We start from the raw sequence: 21,270 nt of genomic DNA, 5'->3' as shown, positions 1-21,270 counted from the left end.
CCATCCCCAAGATAAACAAACTACTCTTGGCCTTATTTATGCACCACTCAAAAACAAAAACCTAAAACTACAATAAAAACAACAACACACCGTGTGTGTGCAAAATTGTAGGCAAAGCTAGTTAAGCCACAGAGTTTGTGATGTTTTATACAGCAGGCTCACAAACTGAAAACAAATTTTTGATTGCTTATATATTCTGAAGTGTTTCCTGCCTACATATCCTCAGAAATCCCAGGAGCTTTCCTGGACACATGGAAAATTTCAAGCTGAGCCATTTTTAAGTTATCCATGAGTGAAAGGGGAAAAAAAGGAGGAAAAAAAAAAAAACAAAAAAAACAAACAAAAAAAAAAACCCAGCACATGGAGTGGGAGTTTGAATTTGTCATAAAAAAGAAGAAAAAAGTTATTTTGTTCTTTGCCTGTCTTTGAGTTACTTGACAATGGCTGAACATACTTTACCCAAGTTTTTTTTTTTTTTTCATTTTTTTTCAGAAAGAGGAGAATCACCTTTGTGCCGCAGCCAAGTATGAACATATTCAGCATGTTCTTTCTATACAAGTGCGCACCAGGGAATTCTTAAGGCAGATCTACGTGTAACCGTAAAACTAGCACTACCAGGCACAAATCGGATCGCACGTCATAATGACAAATAACTACCAGAATAGGAAAGCAAGCGTGCACTTGGCATCCAGCATCCAAAATAAGAATTCGACTTTTAAAGTTACTGTACAGCATTTAACATGGAAATAATCACCTCCGCGGTGGAGATCGCGGACGGAGACGCGAACCCCGCAAAAACCCTGGCGACCGGGCGGGGACCGGGTTTTGCGCCTTCCCGCCGCGCCTCTGAGAAACACCGCCCCCGGATTAAAGGCTTCCGAGATGCTCTGCACACGGCATCCACGTGGTAGATGGCAGGGCCTAACGGTGGCTCGGGTGCCCGTGACAGGCGGGGCAGGGAGGCGCGGAGATTCTGGAACGTTTAAAGTAAAAGAGTTGAACAAGTTAAGTAGAGGGCAGAGGCCAAGACTGTTTTTGCAGGGAAACACCCCACTCAGAAATTCAGTTCCTGGCTTCATTTCCCGAATCTCACATAAATATCTGAGGACATTGCCGGCTTCCTAGAGCCAAGAGGGAAAACATGCATTGAAAAGAACGAGCCAGAGGAGCCAGATCGCGGGATGATCATTTCGCTGGACGCCCTCCCCTTCAGACACCGTTGGCTGGGGCTCCCGGTAAGAAGGGCCGGAGAAAATGGATGAGCGGTGCTCCCTCGCCGGGAAGGGAAGAAACTCTGCTTTTATAAATAAACTTGTCACGGAGATAGGCCACACATCAAAAAAGGAAAGTAGGGGGGAAACCTGGAAGGACAGGGGGCCTGAGGTAATGGAGCCCTCCTGTCTCCCATCGCGGCTGGTGCGCACGGCGAGGGGAAACCGAATATTAGCATTGTCTGGCCCTGGCCATTTTTTCCCTTCTCATAATATAACTTTGTGAATATGTTTAAGAGAGTGTCTGCTGTTATTGGTCTAATGAGCGAACTCTGAAATCTGAGCTAAAGACAGCTCCCTAGTGGCTGCTCACTGTTCCACAGACCGAAAGGAAACTCCTTTCAGGGGCCCATCAGGGCGAGCCACTGCTGACAGCTTGGAACGGCACAGCACACAGATTTATTTCACAGACAGCCACAGACAGGAATTTAGCACCCTGTGCTGGCCTCCTGCTTAGTGGAGAAGGTGTTAAAATGCAACCATGCAGAGCTCTCCCTTGAACAAAACCCAGTAGCGACTAATCAAGCGGTCACCCGTCCCCCGGCAGAAAATTCCGGGTGCCGAGCAGCTGAGCGCCGAGCGGGAGCACCATCCTGACAGCTGCTCGGCGGCCGCTGCAGCTTGAGAGCTGCCTCGGAAATCGCTAAATATTTTGCGTGACCTTTCAACTTACAAATTAATTGATTTATAAACAACGGCAAATGTTATTTATTTATTTATGACATCTTGGAATGCCTTCCCTCGATTTAAGGGCACAGAGCTGCCGAGAATATTCCCTGAGGCCTCCGGCGGAGCTTCAGACCCAGAGGGTGGCGGCTCTTGCTGTCCCTCGCCAACGCGCCTCCCCTGAACGTGCGGCTGAAAGGCGGGGACCAAAGTGGGTGCTGATGTGTAAGACAGTCACCCGCCCCCACTAAGCAAGTCTGAACCGTGGTGTCACCTGCAGAAAATAAGCACACTAGCTTTGTTCTATATGTATGTAGATAGATAGGTACATATATGTGTGTGTACGTGTGTATTTCTGCGTGTACCATGTGTGCATATATACCTGTGTGTGTACATGTGAAATATACATACACACATACACATAGGTCTCTAAGGCAGCCTTCACCTTCAGATTTGTAGCCAAAGTTACTCTCTCCCCACTGCTGCAAATTCTAAACAAGTACTCAACAGCTGAGGGGCCGAGCTTTTTAGGGAAAAAAGCGAACTACATTTATCGAAGCGATTGCTACCGCATCCTGGTCGCTGGGGGTCGTTCCTAAGGAAACTGCACACAGTCGGCAATATTGTTTATATTGATTAGTTTGCTCATCTCACTCTCCCTCACGTATGCCATGGTTTCTCATACTTAGTTGGTGTGTTTATGAAACTACCGACTTGTTCTGGCAAAAGGAGGAGAGAAAAAAAAAAAAAGAGAAAGAAAACAAGGAGAAGGCAGGAGGAGGACCAGAAGAAACATTTTTCTTTCGTATTTTCTGTGCTGGAAGTAAGCCCCTGGGTCTCTCGTTTTTAATTCCATTTGCAATGGCTCTGAAAGCTGTCCTCGCCTAGTGTATTCCCAATAAACGTATCCCTTCAGCTCGCTTCTCTTTCTCCCCACCTCAACTCTTAAAGTTTGCCAATCGATAAATAATAATGACCAGATGCTCCCTCAGTCCGGTGCTGGAACCATGCACGATGCCAAAGGCAGGACACATCGGGTCAAACAACGATCTGCATCCCAGAAGGTCTTTAAAGCAAGGGACACAAGAGTGAAACGCGATGGCACATGGACCGAAAGGACCCTGCCCGAGACCCCAAAATGCATCTTCACAGAACCAAGTCTACATTTGTTGCAACTACCCTGTCGCACCCCCTCCCCTGTGCTATTTGCTAGCCTGCCAGCATTCTTAGCGGGAAATAATATTTATTTGGACTTTTTTTTTTAATGTTTATATATTTTTGAGAGACGGAGAGAGACAGAGTGTGAGCAGGGGAGGGGCAGACAGAGAGGGAGACACAGAGTCCGAGGCAGGCTCCAGGCCCTGAGCGGTCAGCCCAGAGCCCGACGCGGGGCTTGAACCCACGAACCGCGAGATAATGACCTGAGCCGGAGTCGGATGATTAAGTAACTGAGGCACCCAGGCGCCCCTCGGCTTTTTTTTTTTTTTTTTAGGCCAACATGTTATCAAATCTCGGGGGCACTTGCAGAGCCAAAAAAAAAAAAGGGGGGCACAGTATGAATAAGAAACTGATGCCTAGGCAAGTGCCCCTCCCAGAGCTCCTCCTCCAGAGTGGTAAAGCTTTCCCCACCTCACTGTGGTAACTTTACAAAGGGAGCCTTGAAAGAACCAGAGCGTTAGAAAACCAAAGTGGGGAAAGAAACCTCATCACCTTAGGAAGCCAAATCGGTCTGCTCCCATTCCAAGACAGAAGAGAAAAAATTATGCCCTGTTTATTTTTCTACTTCTCCCACTTCTTTGCAAGCATATCATTTTCCTAGAATTCTTGTGTCGTAGGTCTGGGTTAAAGGGATAAGACTGTATTTTTGTCCCTGAAGTCAAAAGGGGTGTGTGTGTAGGGTAGTGGTGTGGAGGAAAGAGGAAGGGAAGCCACAGGTATGATGTGACGGAGGAACTTTGTATGGAAGGTTCCTTTGCATGTATATATACATATATATTCATATGTACATATAGATTCATACATACATACACATTCATATATAAATATACAGACATACATATACATTCATATATACTTACATATACACACATACATATATATTCATACATACATACACATTCATATATACATATATGTATATATGAACGTAAAGTTCATATACATCACACTAGTATAGGGAACGTGCAGAAAAGTATATTTTCACTTAGATGCAAATAGTTTATAGGAATCCTATACAAAGAAAAATGCAACCAAAAATAAGTAGCTTGAAATAGAGAAATTTGCCTTAACCCCAAGTTGAAAACCATCTAAGTGATTCCTGATGCACACTAAGCTTGTCCCTCTCACTCTTACTCCCTTGCTCTCTTCCTGGAGTCAGTATTTCGTATATTAAACAGGCCCTTTCATTCTATAAATGTGTTTGCATTCCAGATGAAATCTATTGAGGCAAGGATGAAGTGCGAGCCAAGATGGGCAGAGAGGGTTCTCAATTCTTCCACCAGTGGACATGGTTACAGTTTTTATTCTGGACTTACATAATATGTTCTGCGTTTGAAATACTTCCCCGTTGGTGCTGGTTGCTAGATTTCAAACAGGTGCTACCAGTGAGGCATCCAAGGTAAAAGGACATGTCCCTGTCCCCTTGCCCAGTATGCATTATGTATACTCAAAGTGTCCCTGAGACCCCTGACCACTAGAACATGAAACAAAGACTTCCACAATGTAGGTCTTCTTTTATTCATTCATTAAATAAACGTTCATTGGTACCTATGTGTTAGGCATTATTCTCGATGTTGGGGATGAACTGCTAAGCAGAAAAACAAAACTCTCTGCCCCTTTGTAGTGGGAGTCAGCGAGGGCAATATACACAACCAACAAATGAGAAAAATACAGAGCACGTTAATTAGTGAAAAGCGTGATGAGAAAAATCGAGCACGAAAGGGGGTTAGGAACTGCAGGATCGAGGAGGAAGATCTTCACCAGGGTGACATTTAAGACCCCAAGGACACTGGAGCAAAAACTTCACATTGAAACATACAGTCCCGGGGCGCCCGGGTGGCTCAGTCAGTTAAGTGTCTGACTCCTGGTTTCAGCTCAGGTCATGATCTCACATCGGGCTCTGCGCTGACAGTGTGGAAACTGCTTGGGATTTTCTCTCTCTCCCTCTCTCCCTCTCTCTCTGTCTCTCAAAATAAATAGATAGATAGATAGATAGATAGATAGATAGATAGATAGATAGATAAACAAAAGAAACAGAGTCCCAATTAAAAAGTAGATATGAACTAACTAACGATAAGGATTTTTCCGTTGGTTTTTATCATGCCAATCACAGCCAATGGTAAAACAGCTGAGTTTCTCCCCATTTTCCCTCCAGAGACCGGATTGTGCTTTCCCTCACCCTTTGCTGCTTCTTTCCCACTGAAGCTGCACCATTTGGTTCCTGCTGTCCTAACAGTAGGTTCTGTCATTCCTTTAAGTAATATTTGCTGGGTGTCTACTCTGTGTCAACATTTGAGGAGGAAATAGCAAAACGGTGTAAAAGCAACATCAATGGAGTTTTGCCTCCTCTGTCTCTCCCCCCGGCTCCATCATACCTGCTCCCCTTCCTACTTAAGGCAGAAACATTCCAAGGTCCCAAATCAGTACTTGGGGTTTTTAATTTCAGGTGCCAGTGCCTACATGGTAAATAGATGTGCTCCAGTTCTGGCAATTCAGACTCCCTGGTTTTCAGAGACACCCCTCCTAAAATCACATGTCTGCTCGCTATTAAAAAAAGTCAAGTCAAGCCACAACAAAATGACTCCGTGCAATTGTGTATCACAGGTAAAAGAAAACCTTGTCGATATGAAATCAGACAGTGTAAAATTCTCTCCCAGAGGAATCTGGCATTATTACATCCCCCATCAATCATGGTAGTCTCTCCAACAACCGTATCAGATGCAACATCCAGATATTGCTGTCATCTTACCAATTCAGCAAAGACTCCGGATACCATTACAAACAATTCGGCCCCACCAAAATCTAAACTCTGCCTAGAGATTTCAGAGTCCTCACTTGTTTCCAACAACTAGGTCCAAATTCCGGGACTTTGCCGTTGAGTGTAATGGAATTTGACCTAAATATATGTGTATGACCTACACATGTACATTTATGAGGAAATCATGGATCTGACCTTGGCATATAAAAGAAATACTCTATACACGTTATCATAGAATAATATCTGACAATGTATTATTGGATGGCATGTACTCTAAATCTTACCAAGATTAGTTCCTAGTCTGGGCGTTCCATTTAACGACAGGCAATGATTCCCCCCAGCCCATATTACGGATCACGTTATCGGAAGCATCCAGGCAATGCTCCAAATATACAGGATATAACAGGTAGACACACGGATGGACCCAGCAAAGCGTCTGCCTTCTGAATTTACTTTTTTTTCCAGTAGGGAGAGAGTTTTGGGTTTTGTCTCATCAGATACTCCCGACGTGGGTGAAAGTCACAAAACCAAGCTTAAACTGAAGTGCAGGTATCAGGTGAGCATTCAAACCACCTTCTCTTTATCCCCTGATGCCATTAGGATAAAAACGCCTCCCCCTCTCCTCCTTCCTGCATCCTCACGCACATAGGCGCACGCACAAAAGTTGACTTCGAAGCTTTCAATTTCGCTTAACGTCTTCCCTTTGTCCCCGCCACGGATAACCCAAAGCAAGCGAAGTGAGGATCTTGCCTTGGCCCCTGCACAGAAAACACCCACAGTGCTTTCACCTTATGTACCTTATTTATAATCCTCTGTAAATTCACCCAAAAGTCATGAACTACATAATACTAATTCTTATAGGTTGACATATTTCCCTGATCTTTCATGAGCCACATGGGGAAACAGTTTTCTCCTGATCTGAATGAAGAAGAAAAACAGTGATCCTAATCAACCATTTGCCCTTAGTGGCTTCCCTAAACAAATCTGGGAAAGCGCTTAAAGGCTTGGGAATAACCATGACCCTGCTTGATGCACTGTAATAACCCTACCTAATTATACTGATATAAAAACTAATTGGAAAGATAGCAAATGTCAGGGTAAGATGCAAATCGTAGGGTGTTAATTGCTGAACAGGTGCTGGAATAGAATTAAATGAGCATTCTGATTAAAAGAGTGGAGGAAACAAATGTGGACCCCCGATACAAACTTGGCCATGTGACTTCTTCAGCAGTCCATTCCACCAGGAAAAGGTCATGGTGCTGTGACCTCTGTCCTGTGATGGGTGGACCAAGAAAATAATAGTGACCACAGAAGAAAAAAAAAACAACAACCTAGCAATAATCCCAACATGACTTCTAGAACCGACTGCTTGGTTTGAGCCCCAGAGACATGCAATGTGTTTTAAGAGTTCTCAGATACAGAAATAAGCCTCGCTAGAATCAAGAATGCATAAATGCTCACCTTTCCCCTTCCACCTTGGACCAGAAGTGCTCCTATCCCGCCCCCAAGTACAGCACTACACAGTGCTAAGTGCTACGAGGGACTCACAACACACTTGGGGAGGGACGGAGTGCTTGATTAATTAACTGAATCCATAGCATCGCTTGCCTTGAATAAGTTGAAGCCGTATACGAGCCATGGCATTGGAGTGAGACGACATGACAGAGAATATATCGGCGGTTCCAGCTGCTATGAACGGCTCATTCTTATTGCAAACAGCATTTCTTGATGCTCTAGCCATCCAAACCATAAACTGTGTCTATAAAGGTGATTTTCTCCTTAGCCCGGCATGCCAATGAAGAATGCTTCCTCCCAAATGCCTGGTGCCTTGGTCAAGCTCTCGGCCAATCGTCATTCATCTCCTGACATTTGGAGAAGCCTGGACCAACAGCGCCTGCATGCTGACGCCATCCAGAGATGAAACCCTGAGGGCAGCCGCTGCATGTGGGTGCTGGGTGACAGAGATACAGCTCCCAAGCTCCAAGTCGGTAGGATCCCTTCCCAACACCATGACACCGTCCATGCTCCCACCTCCTAAAGAGGCCCTTTGCTTCAGCACCCCCCTCGAAGAAATGCTCTACGTGAAGTTCCTACCCCTTTTCTCGACATACAACCACAAACAACCCAGAAGGAAATGACTCCCTTTCCAAGGAAGGATGCTGCAGCTTAAGGGTTCTTTTCTCCCCGTAGTTTGCGGGGCTTTGAGATGTATGATGCTGGACACCTAAACTAGCTCTTCAGTGCTTCAGTGCAGGGAGAGGGAGGCAGCGCAGTTCTGCCCTGTTCTACTGGTGTTTCTCACGCTGCCCTGCCCCAGGGTAGAACAGCAATTCATTTACAGTGCTCGTTCCACCGGGGGGGGGGGGGGGGGTGGAGGGGGGCCTCTTCACCCAGTGGCTGCCAACCTCACACCGTTCTCCTTACCTGTATTTGCTTTTGGTGATAGAGCCCAGGGACGGCAGGGCGCACAAAGCAGCAAAGTTAATCCTTCTAACTCAGACCTACGTCTCCTAGAGTTAGAGCAAAAGCGCAGCAACCCAGTTTGCTTCCTTTTATTTATTTTTTTTTCTTTGCACTTAATAGATTTGGCCTCCACTGACAGTGGGCAAAAGAAAATAATACGATGGTGACATGAGACAATGCATCAACTCAGCAGCCCAATTTCAAAGTGCAAACAGAGGAGCTCCCCAATGCTTTAAGAGGGAAATGTGGGTACAGGAGGCATGGGTGAGATTTCACCGTGTTTATTTATGCTTTTATAAGGACACTGAGAATAATAACAAAACAGGATGGGAAAGAGAAAATTTTTTGCTCCAGCATGGAGATGGGGGGGGGGGGGGGGATGGGGGTAGAACCTCCTTGCTCTTTCCTTTTCTTTGATCTTAAGAGAAGCTCACTCTCTCTTGTTCACTCTTCTCTTTAAGGAAAAAAAAAAAAAATAAACTGTCTCCTGAGTAATAAAGTCAAGACACTTGCCAGTAAAAATTGGTTAAGGTCATCACTTCCGAAGGTCAAACGAGTTTTAGACAAGATGCCATGTGGGATCGCCATTCAGCACATTTCGTTAAATGGTTAAAAATAATAAAAATAATGACAGTAGTGGAGTTATTTAAAAAAAAAAAAAAAGCACAGAAGTCAGAGAGAAAATGAGAGAACCAGATGTCTTGAAGGAATGCTGGGAAATGCTTAAGAGGAAGATTTCTCCCACCCCAAACAAAAGCTTCCCCAAGGATCTTTTGAGATGCGCTGTCAGTATCTGATGCAACACCATATATCTTTTTTTGTGTTTTGCTGTGGGGTTTTCTTATTTATTTATTTTATTTTAACAAAGAAGACACAACAGGGAAAACTTTTTTAAAAGGATGGCGTTTCACGTGGACCCCAAAGCAAGCATTTCCCCAGATCCCTTGTGCATCGGCCTTGTCGAAAGATCCAAAAGACGGCAGAAGCGATGTTGTTCCAACGGTAGGTTGGCATAGAGGGGCCAACCTCATGCTCAGCCTTTCTCAAAATGACACCATCAGTTTAAGTGAGAAGATACCACGATCCATGCAGGTTCCGAAAGAAGAACTCTGCTTTAAACAGGTGAAGGCCAAGAGACTGTCACGAGATGCAAATGAACTCTCACAGGAGACCTCCGTGGCTCCGAAAACAAACTCGGAATCCACACTGACAGTGCAGCCCGCGTTCCAAGTTATGTCACATCCTTTCGCAGGGCAATAGCGGGCCGTCAGGCCTGGTGCTTTTTATGATCCGTTTGCTTTTTCAGGCCACAGCTCACCCACGGAACCAAAAAGTCTCTTGTGCCAAGGGATGCTTTAAAACTCCAGTGAGGCCACCGCAAGACTCCGGTTCCAAGTACTGTTCGTTGCCAGTGACAATTAGAACAATCTGAAAATGTTCCTCCCAGGAAAATACACTCTTTTTTTGTTGTAACAGGGGTGTAAACGCCAGCCAATCTCTTTTGGCACCCAGTGCCGTAAGAAGTGCTTTCACTGTGCCACCTCTCGACAAAAACGCCCTCAATGAGTGTCCTCTAAGGACCAGCTTTGAAAAGGGGTTTCGCGTATCAGGTTAATGCATGCACTTGGCATGGCCCAACTTTTGCACCAAGGCTCTGGGGGAGGGGGTGATAAGAGCCAGGTTCTGTTTGTTAACGATAAGGCAATTATTTCTTTGGTACTTCATAGGAAAAAAAAAAAAATCTTACAGCAAAGATTCAAACAAGGATCCCTAGGGAGACAACGGAACTCGTAGGTTGGAAAAGTTTCTTTTTTTTTTTTTTCCCTGCACAAGAGCAAACAAATGGGCCATTGAGAGCAACAGAACGGCTGAGACCAAGTTCCCGACAAACACACTGGCTGTCGCTCCTGCACAAGTCCGCGATAACTTAGGGAGGGGAAGGCAGGCGGCAAGGGGAAAGAGAGACAGGAAGAAAAGGCGCAGAGTGAGAGGAAAGGAAAAAGAAAAGGAGGCAAGAACAAGAACAGAATAGGAGTAAAGAGGCAAGAAAGAGAACAAAGGAGTGGAGACAGGATAAGAGAAAAGAAAGGGCACAGTACATCACTGGTGGAACTTTCGATGTGTTTGGGGATGGAAGAGATCCATGAACTTGGAAGGGTAAACAAATTAGATCTTTATTTTCACTGCCCCCTAATTGAAATTTAGCATCTAAGCATCTCTTTCCATTTTAAACGTAGACAAGCCCCAACGGGATTAGAGATCCACAGGCTTTCCTGGACCATCGACGGTATCCATGATGAAAAAGGAAGGGATGTGGTGGGGGAGATGAGAACACCAAAATCTTGGTATGGTATCAGGCAACCTCTGTCTCCATAAACATAGTATTTCAGAGGATAGATATGTATGACTTGGGTTTGGAAAAAAGGTCCTTTCATTTACTCCCTGGGTCTGGTTTTCTGCCTTCAAGCCCTGGCTCCCTGACCTTCCCCGGAACCCTCTAACATGCAACAAGTCTAGGCTTCCCATGCCAGGGAGCTTTCAGGAAGTTTTCTCAAGGTCATCACATCTGATTAACAGCTGAGAGTCAGTTCCACAGCTCTGCAGGTCAGGTCAAGCATGACAATCTTTTCGGACACAATTTTGCCCAGCTGGTTCCTGCTAAGGTCTGTAAAACTCAAAATAAAAAAAAAAAAAGAAGAAGAAGAAGAAGAAGAAGAAGAAGAAGAAGAAGAAGAAGGTAGGCTGTGACTTCCCAAAGAAGCATGTCACTGACGCCTCATTTTTAGTTTTCTACTAGGGAAAAAAAAAAATGCTGAAGGGACCGAGATTAATCTACAGACACAATGGGTCTCAAAACAACCAGCCTTCTGGGGCGCCTGGGTGGCTCAGTCTGTTCAGCATCCAACTTCAGTTCATGTCATGATCTCACAGTTCATGAGTTCAAACCCCGCATCCGGCTCTGTGCTGTGGGTGCAGAACCCCTTCGGATTCTCTTTCTCTCCCTCTCTCTGTCCCTTCCCCATGCACATGAGTGCTCTCTCTCTCTCTCCCTCTCAAAATAAGTAAATAAACTTTAAAAAAAAAACTAGCCTTCTGTCCAACCTTCCTTGTCCTCAGAATTACATCACAGAATCCCATTTCCACGGAACTTCAAATCCTGCTGTCAGGGTAGACTAGCATCCCGCCGTCAGTGGACCACTGACCCCATGACCTGTGCCGTAATCTACTAGTAGTTAAGCCCCTTTACAGATGTGAGTGGGGAACAGCTGAGCCCCTGCCCTTGGAAATTCCCACCTCCTTCCTATTTCAGTATCACAGATCAGCCTGGCCCGACCAATAGAAATCATGCCAACTCATCAAACTGATCTCCCTGCCCTCATCTGCAGATGCTTAGGTTTGGGCTCTGTTTCCAGAGGCTCCAAGCCAAAGCATCCCCCCCCCCCCCCGTCTTCATGAAGCAAGAAGACCTAACACCTAACTTGGGGCTTCTTGGTGCTGGACGTTAGCGTAGGTGTCCCGCTCAAATCCAGCTGCCCGCCCAGGGGTTAAGAATGAGGGAGGCGGCCTGTTTCAGGCCGATGCCAATTTTGAAAAACGTGACATACTTCTCTTATCTAAGGAGCGGAGGGTCTGAAAGGACAGGGGAGGGCCTCCCAAACAGGAGCCCACAGCTCCACCTCTTTGGAGAGGGCACGTTTCTACCTGGCAGTAAGAGTCCATGGGACTCCAAATGATAAGTTACACCCCCGTGTAGGCAGGTTCCAGCCATCAGAGTGGCGGGGGTCAGGCACGGGACAGAGAAAGACGCTAAACAAGATACGCCCTGACCAAAACCACATACCGGCTTACCTCGCTGTCTGGTTAATTTGCTTCCAGTCTCAGTGATGGGAATTAGGCAATTGCTTTAAAAACTCAGAAGCCACCATAAAAATAGAAAATTATTGCTTCCTGTCATGACCAAATATTAAACACAGTGCACACCTAATGACTCTATCCCTCCCCAGGGAAGAAGCTTTATGAACAATAAAATCCCAGCAGACTTCTACTGTTTGGGTTTGGAGGTCTCATTATGGGCTCACTGATCCAATACAATTTACAAGCTCAATGGACTCCACTCGAAGTGAAAACCGCCAAGCCGGAGTTATAAACAGAACACCTACAGTGAAGCCAGCGTTTCATTCTTCATCAGGGAATGAAAAGAAGAAAGAGGGGATTGAGGAGAAAGGCACTCGGGTAACCAGTTGCTCCCGGAAATGTTTCTGACAGCCTGTGTCTGACTCAAGGTTAGACACCTCACTAAAAACGCAAGGCAAGGTGGGGGGAAGCTAAGGAGTCCCTAAAGCCAAAGGCAGGAAGTAAAAAAAAAAAAAAAAAAAGAAAGGTCAGCAAAGGAAAAAGAGGGAGATGGGGTCAGAGTGGGGCGCGACGGGAGTGAGGGAAGCAAACGCAGAATTTTAAAATCTGCCGTCCGGTGTTTCAACACAGGTCGACTCAAAAACGACACCAAATTTTCAAAGTTAGATTTTTTTTTTCAGCTCACTAAATTACCCAGATATATGTCTAAATGGTGGTTATCCTTCATCTTGTGACTCAACATCTGGATGATAAAATGCATTAGCCACTCTACATTTACTTGGGCAAGCATCAAGTGGACTGCTAGCATTAAATCGAAGTCGAGTCTGGCTCTTGTTCAAACGTCAGCCAAGACCAAGTGGGGAGAGAGGAGCTTCCCCTTTACCTTCAACTCCGTGCAATTTATCACTCGAGCCTAAACAGTCCCACATGTTTGAAGCGCTGAAGGAGACTTGGGGAACGCTGAACAAAGGCTTTCAGGGAAGTCAGTATAAAAGTGAACGGTAGGTAGACAGTGGGCACTAAACAAAAGCAATGCAGGGGAGGCGACAAGTCCATAAAACAGGGTCTAGACAGAGCATGAGAGCAAGGCACCGAGAGGTGACAAAAAGAGACAAGAGACAGAGCGCCGAAGAGGGGGCCTGGGTGGCGAAACTGGCAAAGACTGGCGGGGGAGGGGGAGGGCCGGCAGGGACTGCTGACGGTTCCCAATAATGTTTTCTGTTCACCTATCAGCTTCCTAACTGAACCCCCTAAGTGTGAATCAACTTCCACGTGGACAAGAAGATAATTATGAGCCCTACATGAAGGCAGAACACACACACACGCGCGCACACACACACACACACACACACACACACACACACACACAAAGGAAGGAACTAAGCCAGCATGAGCCCATCATGGTACAGGGCTCTCTCATGCATCATCTCCCCATCCCAGCACTGTGCGACAGTCCTCACTCCCCTATTTTTCAGATACAAACTGAGATTCAGGTAGGGTTGCCAGATAAAATATAGGATGCCCAGTTAATTTTAAATTTCAGACAACAACGAATAATTTTTCAGTATAAGTATATCCCAAATATCACATGGGAAAGGCTTATAATGAAATTGCATTTGTTTTTATCTGAACTACAAATCGAATTAGGGCATACTTGCACCAAAAAAAAATCATTCACGTTTATGTGATATTGAAATGTGACTGGACAACCTATATTTTTATTTGCTAAATCCGGCCACTCCAGATTCAATGAGAGGGAGGAAATGAATGAATGGGTAAAGGCATGAATGGTATAGTGGAGTGGTCAAACCCAGATCTGAAGCCAGATTTTGCCAGTTATCACACTCCAGGAATAACAAACACTTCAAGTAAGCAACCCACATGTCATAAGTCTGTGTTACGTGCACAACCTTACTTCTTCTGAAGAAAGAAAAGGCCTTTTTTCACAGAACAAACTGGCTACATACAAAATTACTGATTATAGGGAAGCAAAATGTCATCAGTCTGACCCATGGCATGGTGCTTGAAAGGTGATGAATCCTCCAAAGCTCCGGTCCAGTTAGAAGCTTTGCGATTCAGCGACACCATATTCATTGGGAATGTCATTGTTCCTCCTGTCCTCTCCTTACACAGACCATCACAGCTGTGTCCTGGGAGTGAGAGATCTTGTCTCTAATCCCAGTTGAGTCTTTGACCTGCCTGCTATATGGCCACTGAAGGAGTTGCTCTTCCACAGAGTTTTCTCATCTGAAATGTGGGTGACGGTCCCAGTGTATGGCTGAGTCATGTGCAAAGCTTTAAATCAATCAGGAAAATGTCCTGTGCAACTGTGCAAATCTGGACCAAAGTCAACCAACCAAAAGGCTTGCCCTTTCTCTCCATAGAGACCTACCTCAGGGCTTGATTGGAGGACCTATGTGTGAAGGACAGCATACAGAGCTACGATGGCCCAGACTGCATGACCATTTTGTGAGCCCTCTTTTCTAAAAGTCCTGGCATCCAATGTGCCTTAAAAAATGCAGGTGTTAACCCCAAAGTGCTGGCCGGAATCCAGATGGTTCCATCCCTGCAAATTCTTCCATTCCTGCCATGGTATCAGTGGGATTAGGAATTTCTCCCTATTTCCTTTTCAAAAGCTCCTGTTATATGTGAGCAGCTGCAGCATTTCTCACCAGTTCTGGCTCCTTGGTGGTCTTGAGGGGGCTGGGAGAGTTTGAGTTTAGAACAAAACCTTCCTGGAGGACAATCACTTAATTAATTACCCAGTAGAGACTGACGAAATGCTGACTCCTTATAGACTTGGGTCTAAGCTGCCTGACGTGCTTTGAGCCTCTTGTCACTCGACCACTTTCCTTTCGATCAAATGCCCGCTCCAATCGCAACTCTAGGTCAACATGAAGAACAGGGCAACAAAGAACAATTCCTATAAGATTTCAATCAGCATACAATCTAATCAAGTCCTAACAGGTAGAGCTCTGAGTTTTATAAATCATCTGTGGATAACTTCCTTCTTATCTCCTTAGGATATGTCCTATTTCCCAACCGTTTGGCCTGTTAGCCTCTTGGCTGGTCATAAATAGACCCAGAAGAACTCCTCTAGCCCCATTTGCTCAAATAGAAAGAAATAACTGGGAGTTCTAGAAAGTTCTCTCAGGATGAACATATGGTCTTATCAATCTTCCCCAAGTTCTGGGTCCTTTGTTCCCCCTAAAGCCAGCTAGACAACTCTGGGAAGAAATACCTTTCCTAGAAACAAACATCGATTTCTTATTTCCAGCATGGAACAACCTCACAGTGCTGTTCTACTTCTCCTGAGAAGAGAAACCCTTCTGGCAAACCTGCAACTTAATCACATCATACAATTTTATACGGGAGAAACCGGAAGTTGAAGCATACCATTATTTTGCTCCGCATAACCGCATACATCCACTTGGTCCTCTGATTTTCCCTGGGAATTGATCCAGGGGACCTAACGCGAGCACTTCGAATGAGAGAATCCTAGTCAAAGTGAACTGGTGTGGGTTTTTCCCCTTTTTTCTAAAGAATTACTTGCAAATGGTTTGAATTCCGGCTTCCGAGTTCCCGCTCTCTCACAAACATCCAGGCTACTAAAAAATTCACAGATTGCCAGATGGTACAACAGCAGTTCTTTGCAAGGGATCTGAGCTTTCCAGTGAACAAAGGACGCGTACTCATGGGGACAAGTGGCAACATCAGCAAAAGCTTTGGAGTGGTGGGTGTATTGGGGGAGGGGAAGTGAAATGTGGAGAGGTGAGAAAATGGGCCTTTTACCTCCAGTGACTGGTATCTGGCAGGGAAAACCCAACTCCCAACCCCTGCTGATGGTAGGAGGGAGCATATCCAGAAGAAGATGAAAGATATTAAATCAGAAACTAGGATATTTTGGGGCGCCTGGGTGGCTCAGTCGGTTGAACTTCCGACTTCGGCTCAGGTCATGATCTCACGGTCCGTGAGTTCGAGCCCCGCGTCGGGCTCTGTGCTGACAGCTCAGAGCCTGGAGCCTGTTTCCGATTCTGTGTCTCCCTCTCTCTGCCCCTCCCCCGTTCATGCTCTGTCTCTGTCTCTCTCTCTCTCTCTCTCTCTGTCAAAAATAAATAAACATAAAAAAAAAAAACTAGGATATTTTTATAGGAAGTCACTAAATTTGAAGCCTGTGCCCATTTTCCCAATTCCTGGTGGTGCAGGGTGATAGAAATAATGCCCAAGTTTTGGCAGGTAAACTGATACATTCCCAAAAAAGTCACAGGAAGCAAAGTATCCGTGAACTATTTTAACGCCTTCCTACAAGTTTCCCCTACTTCCATTCTGCATTTTCCAATTCATCCTCAAAATCATCCCTCCAAAATATTGACCTGACCATAAAATTGCACTACTTAAAATCCTCTAATGTCTTTCCGTCACCAACGAAAGATGTCAAAATACTTTTGTCCAGGCATATAAAGTCTTACAAAATCTGGACCCAAATAATCTTTCTAGCTTCTCCTACTGCCCCCCTTCACATACATCCATGCACTTCTAAAACTATGAGCAGATTTAGGAAATTTTTTTCCTTTCCATATGTCTTCTCCTACCCACTTTCCTCCTAGAATGCCCTTTGATCTCAACTATGAATGTCCAAGTTATAGTCGTCACCTCTCGCACCTCTACCTAGATGAAAATAATCTCCCCGCTACAGGTCTTCAGAGCTTTAATCTCTGCCTCTCTTATGGCAGTTTTTTCTGCACACTTTTCATTTTTCCATCTGAACTATAAGCTCCTGATGGGAAAGCTTTGTGTCAATTCAATTTTATTATTCCTAACAGCACCTTGCAAAGTCCTTAACATAATAGACCCTTGATAAACATTTACTGAATGATTCATTCTGCCTCACAACCCTAGATATCTGTTCTTGGCATTGTTTTGTACCTACCTGTCCCTGGGGGTAAGACTGCTAAGCAGCAGTCAAATACAAGTAGTTACAGGAAAGGTCCTATATAAACTGGCAAAGGACTCAGTCATCCAAACTCTTCAATGCTTGGCAGTCACAGACTAATCTGCCAACTAATATTTACTGAGTGACTGTAGTATCCAAGCCACTGGACAGATGTTACAGGAGATACAACATAATAATTGCTATGACTTTTTTAAAGCATCTATTCAGTCATACGCTATGGTGGGCACCTTACACTAATATTCTTTTTTTTTTTTAATTTCCAATAGATGTTTCTTTTTTTTATATTAAACATAATTTTTATCAAATTGGTTTCCATACAACACCCAGTGCTCATCCCAACAGGTGCCCTCCTCAATGTCCATCATCCACTTTCCCCTCTCCCCCAGCCCCCTCATCAACCCTCAGTTTGTTCTCAATATTTAAGAGTCTCTTATGGTTTGCCTCCCTCCCTCTCTGTAACTTCTTCACTACAAGCGTGAAACCTACTGATAACACAATGACTCTAAACCCATATCTTTCTTTTTTTTTTTTTTTTTTTTTTAATTTTTTTTTTCAACGTTTTTTATTTATTTTTGGGACAGAGAGAGACAGAGCATGAACAGGGGAGGTGCAGAGAGAGGGAGACACAGAATCGGAAACAGGCTCCAGGCTCCGAGCCATCAGCCCAGAGCCCGACGCGGGGCTCAAACTCACGGACCGCGAGATCGTGACCTGGCTGAAGTCGGACGCTTAACCGACTGCGCCACCCAGGCGCCCCTAAACCCATATCTTTCAATAATATTCTTAATACAACTCATTGAGAAAGAAGTATTATTAGCACCATCACAAAACCAAGAAATATCAAAGACTTAAGCTACATATGATGCCCGACATCCAAGAATTACAGTGTACTTGGAAATGTAAGGCAAACTCAAATAGGTAAAGAAGATAACAACATCCAAACATCCTAGCAAGAGCAGGCACAGAGGGCAAATGTCAAGTGAGAAGACTTGGGCTATAAGAATTGATATCTTTGCAGGGGCAGAATCTGAAGCAGGTCTTGAAAAACTGATAGGATTTATATCAGCAGAGTCTGGGGTGGGTGTTCCAGGCAGAGCTGGTACATGCAAAGGGAGAGAGGAAGACATTTTCAAGGTCCGCTTGATGAAACAAACATTTTGATTCATGGGGAAAGACATGACTGGACTAGAAAGTTGGAACCCATCTACAATCCACTCACCTAGTTTTCACGTACTTTCCACAGTTTGTAAATAAATATTTCTCCGTGTGATCACTTAAGCTGTCCGCTCCATAAAAGGAGGAACCATGGCTGTTATGCTCCCCAATGGTCTCTTAGTGCCACGAGTTCACAACTATTTGTTTAATAACTGAATAACAACAGCAACAAAATCCTAAATGAATAAACGATGGAGTGAACCAACGTACAGATGATTGAGCCAGTGTGAATCAAATCTTAAAGCTCTGCGAGTCTAGGAAGACCGGTGAGTCGAGCAGAACAGTGTAATTCTTAAACACTAGCCCAACTACAGAAGTAAACATCAAAACTCTTCCATACCACCTCTTTGATCAGCAGGGGAAGAGTGATTTTCTGAAACGAAATATCATTTATTTACCACGTGGTCCAGGCTGTCATCTGGTGAAGTGCTTCAACCCAAAAGGAAGTATTTTCTATACCAGCAAATAGAAGAGTCCCTTCTCCTATCTGTGTCTAAAATGGCCAAGAAACTAGCAAAGATTTTACTGGAAAACAAAGGACAAAGAACCGGAAAGAATGATGCGCTCACTTCGGGTAGATAATCTGTGTTGTTTGGTGAGAAAATCTACACCCTCTCTGAGAGAATAGAATTTTCAGTAAAAAAAAAGAAAAAAAAAAATAGCCCGGGGCCAGGCTTTTGTAGACTCTTCACAGCACTGGGCTCCCTACACTGGAGATGGGGAATCTGGGCATGGAAGGCACATATTAATAGCTCCCGTAAATTATTGATGAGCAAGGATGATGAATTAGCATGCCTGACACCCAAGCCTGGGCCCTCCGCTAGAATCAGAATTCAGAGCTGGAAGGTAATGCAAAGGTCAACCATTAATCCAATGCACTTCCTTTTACAGATAGGGAAACTAAGGCCCAGAGAGGCAGCTCATGACCTCTGTAACATGAGACAGCTAGTTAGTGCATGATCCGGGGCCAAGAGCAGGCATCCTGATCCTAGTCGAAGGCCATATCTGCTACCAAATGCAGCCTCTCAGTCACGGGGACTGGGGACTGATATTCCATCACGCCCGTCACACACATGAATGTGACTTGTACAACCTCAGAGTTAAATGGCACTTCGGGAGCCAACAGTGCTTCCAGACCATACTCACCAGGCCTTTCCATTCTTACACAGCTCTAAATTCTGGAAAGGTTTTCCTTCTTTACCAAAATCTTTTTCTCTGGAACTTCTACCCATTAACTACACTCCAATTTCACCACTGAAACTGGCTATGTGACCTTGGCTAAGTTCTCCAGCTCCTTAAGATTCATATTTTTCTCCATAAAATTGAACTTTTCTTAACCACCAAAGATGAATTAAGAAGATAATTAACGCAAATAACATAGCCGAATGCCCAGCACATAGTAAGCGTCAATTAAAGGTTGAGTATCGGTCGTATCCACCCTTTTCAGGGACAGAAATCCTTGTTTGGGACGTGCCTCTACTGACATATCTGGCTTGTCCATTTCCAGGGAAAGGGAGGGAGTTGTCACAGATTGAAAACCAGTGTGAGTGGCCTAAGACGGCAGGAATCTACTAGGCTTTGTGGACATAAATCTCAGCAAGAGCTCAACTCCAACTACTATCCAAATACTGCTTCTGTGCTGAAAGGAACAGTGGGGTTAAAAGCTGAATCTACATTACAAATCAAGAAGAAATTAATATGGAGTTCATTTGGTAAATTAACAAAAACTCTAGTGTTCAGGTTTAATGCAATACCCTCTAGCATGCCTGGGAGGTCGGTAAGAGCTTTACTCCCCACAGTTATTCTCTGGAAATTCCCATCCCACAAATAATACTTTCCTGGAGTTAAGTGATACACTGGAGAGAGGGATAACAAGCATGGGCCAGAGGAGAGAGGATCCAAACACGCACTCCAATGGAACAAGTTGGTCGATGAGGCAGAAAAAGGTGGGAAAAGGATGTGCCAAATGGCAGGAAAAGGGCAAACAAGAAGCCTGGACCAGAGGGGAAAGCAGCAAGTGAAGATGCTTACCAAGATGAAAAAAGGAGCAAAACTTGGGATTACAATTACTGAAAAAAGAAGGAAAGAAAGAAAGAAAGAAAGAAAGAAAGAAAGAAAGAAAGAAAGAAAGAAAGAAAGAAAGAAAGAAGGAAGGAAGGAAGGAAGGAAGGAAAGAAAGAAAGAAAGAAAGAAAGAAAGAAAGAAAGAAAGAAAGAAAGAAAGAAAGAAAGAAAGAAAAAGGAAGGAAGGAAGGAAGGAAGGAAGGAAGGAAGGAAGGAAGGAAGGTAGGAAGGAAGGAAGAAGATAAGTAATGTGGAGATCTGGAGAAATTGGGACCTTCACGCATTGTGGGTGGGAACATAAGTAGCTGCAACGGAAATGGTGTGGCCATGACTCAAATTACTATTTGGTAGGAACAAGGGCAGAGAAGAGAGTTCCATATTCCACTTCTAGGTCTATACCCAAAAGAATGGAAAACAGACAGTCAAAGAGATATTTGTACACCCCTGTTCACAGCAGCATTGTTCACAAATAGCTGAAAGACTGAAGCAGCCCAAGTGTCTGTCGACAGATGAGTGGATAAACGAATGTGATATATCCAAACTGGGATATTGTTCAGCTTTCAGAAGGAAGGCAGTTCTGGCACTCTACAACATGAAAGACCTTGGAGGACATTATGCTCGGTGAAATGAGCCAGTCACAAAAGGACAAATACAGTAATGATTCTGCTTATGTGAGGTCCCTAGAAGTAGTTAAATTCATAGAGACCAAAAGTAGCATGACGACTGCTGCAGGTGGGGGAGAACGGACGGTCACAGTTTTGCAAGGTGAAAAGATCTCTGCGGTGGCTCTCACCGCTCAATAATGTG

The 21,270-nt window shown here is 44.6% G+C and overlaps 1 protein-coding gene and 1 long non-coding RNA gene across 3 annotated transcripts in view; one reads left to right on the top strand and one right to left on the bottom strand.

The window, feature by feature from the left end:
• The window catches only part of EBF2 (EBF transcription factor 2), a 198,388-nt gene that overhangs the window by 161,290 nt on the left and 15,828 nt on the right, over nucleotides 1-21,270 (bottom strand). The gene's annotated exons all lie outside the window — the stretch shown is intronic.
• On the top strand, nucleotides 928-4,706 carry LOC131506575 (uncharacterized). Its single transcript, XR_009259044.1, has 2 exons — nucleotides 928-1,235; nucleotides 4,368-4,706. It is a non-coding gene; the product is annotated as an uncharacterized LOC131506575 (long non-coding RNA).

This window comes from Neofelis nebulosa, chromosome 3 (genome assembly GCF_028018385.1).
Source record: "Neofelis nebulosa isolate mNeoNeb1 chromosome 3, mNeoNeb1.pri, whole genome shotgun sequence".
Taxonomy (NCBI): domain Eukaryota; kingdom Metazoa; phylum Chordata; class Mammalia; order Carnivora; family Felidae; genus Neofelis; species Neofelis nebulosa.
The sequence above is the reverse complement of the archived record's forward strand: the minus strand, read 5'-3'. Positions and strand labels throughout refer to the sequence as shown.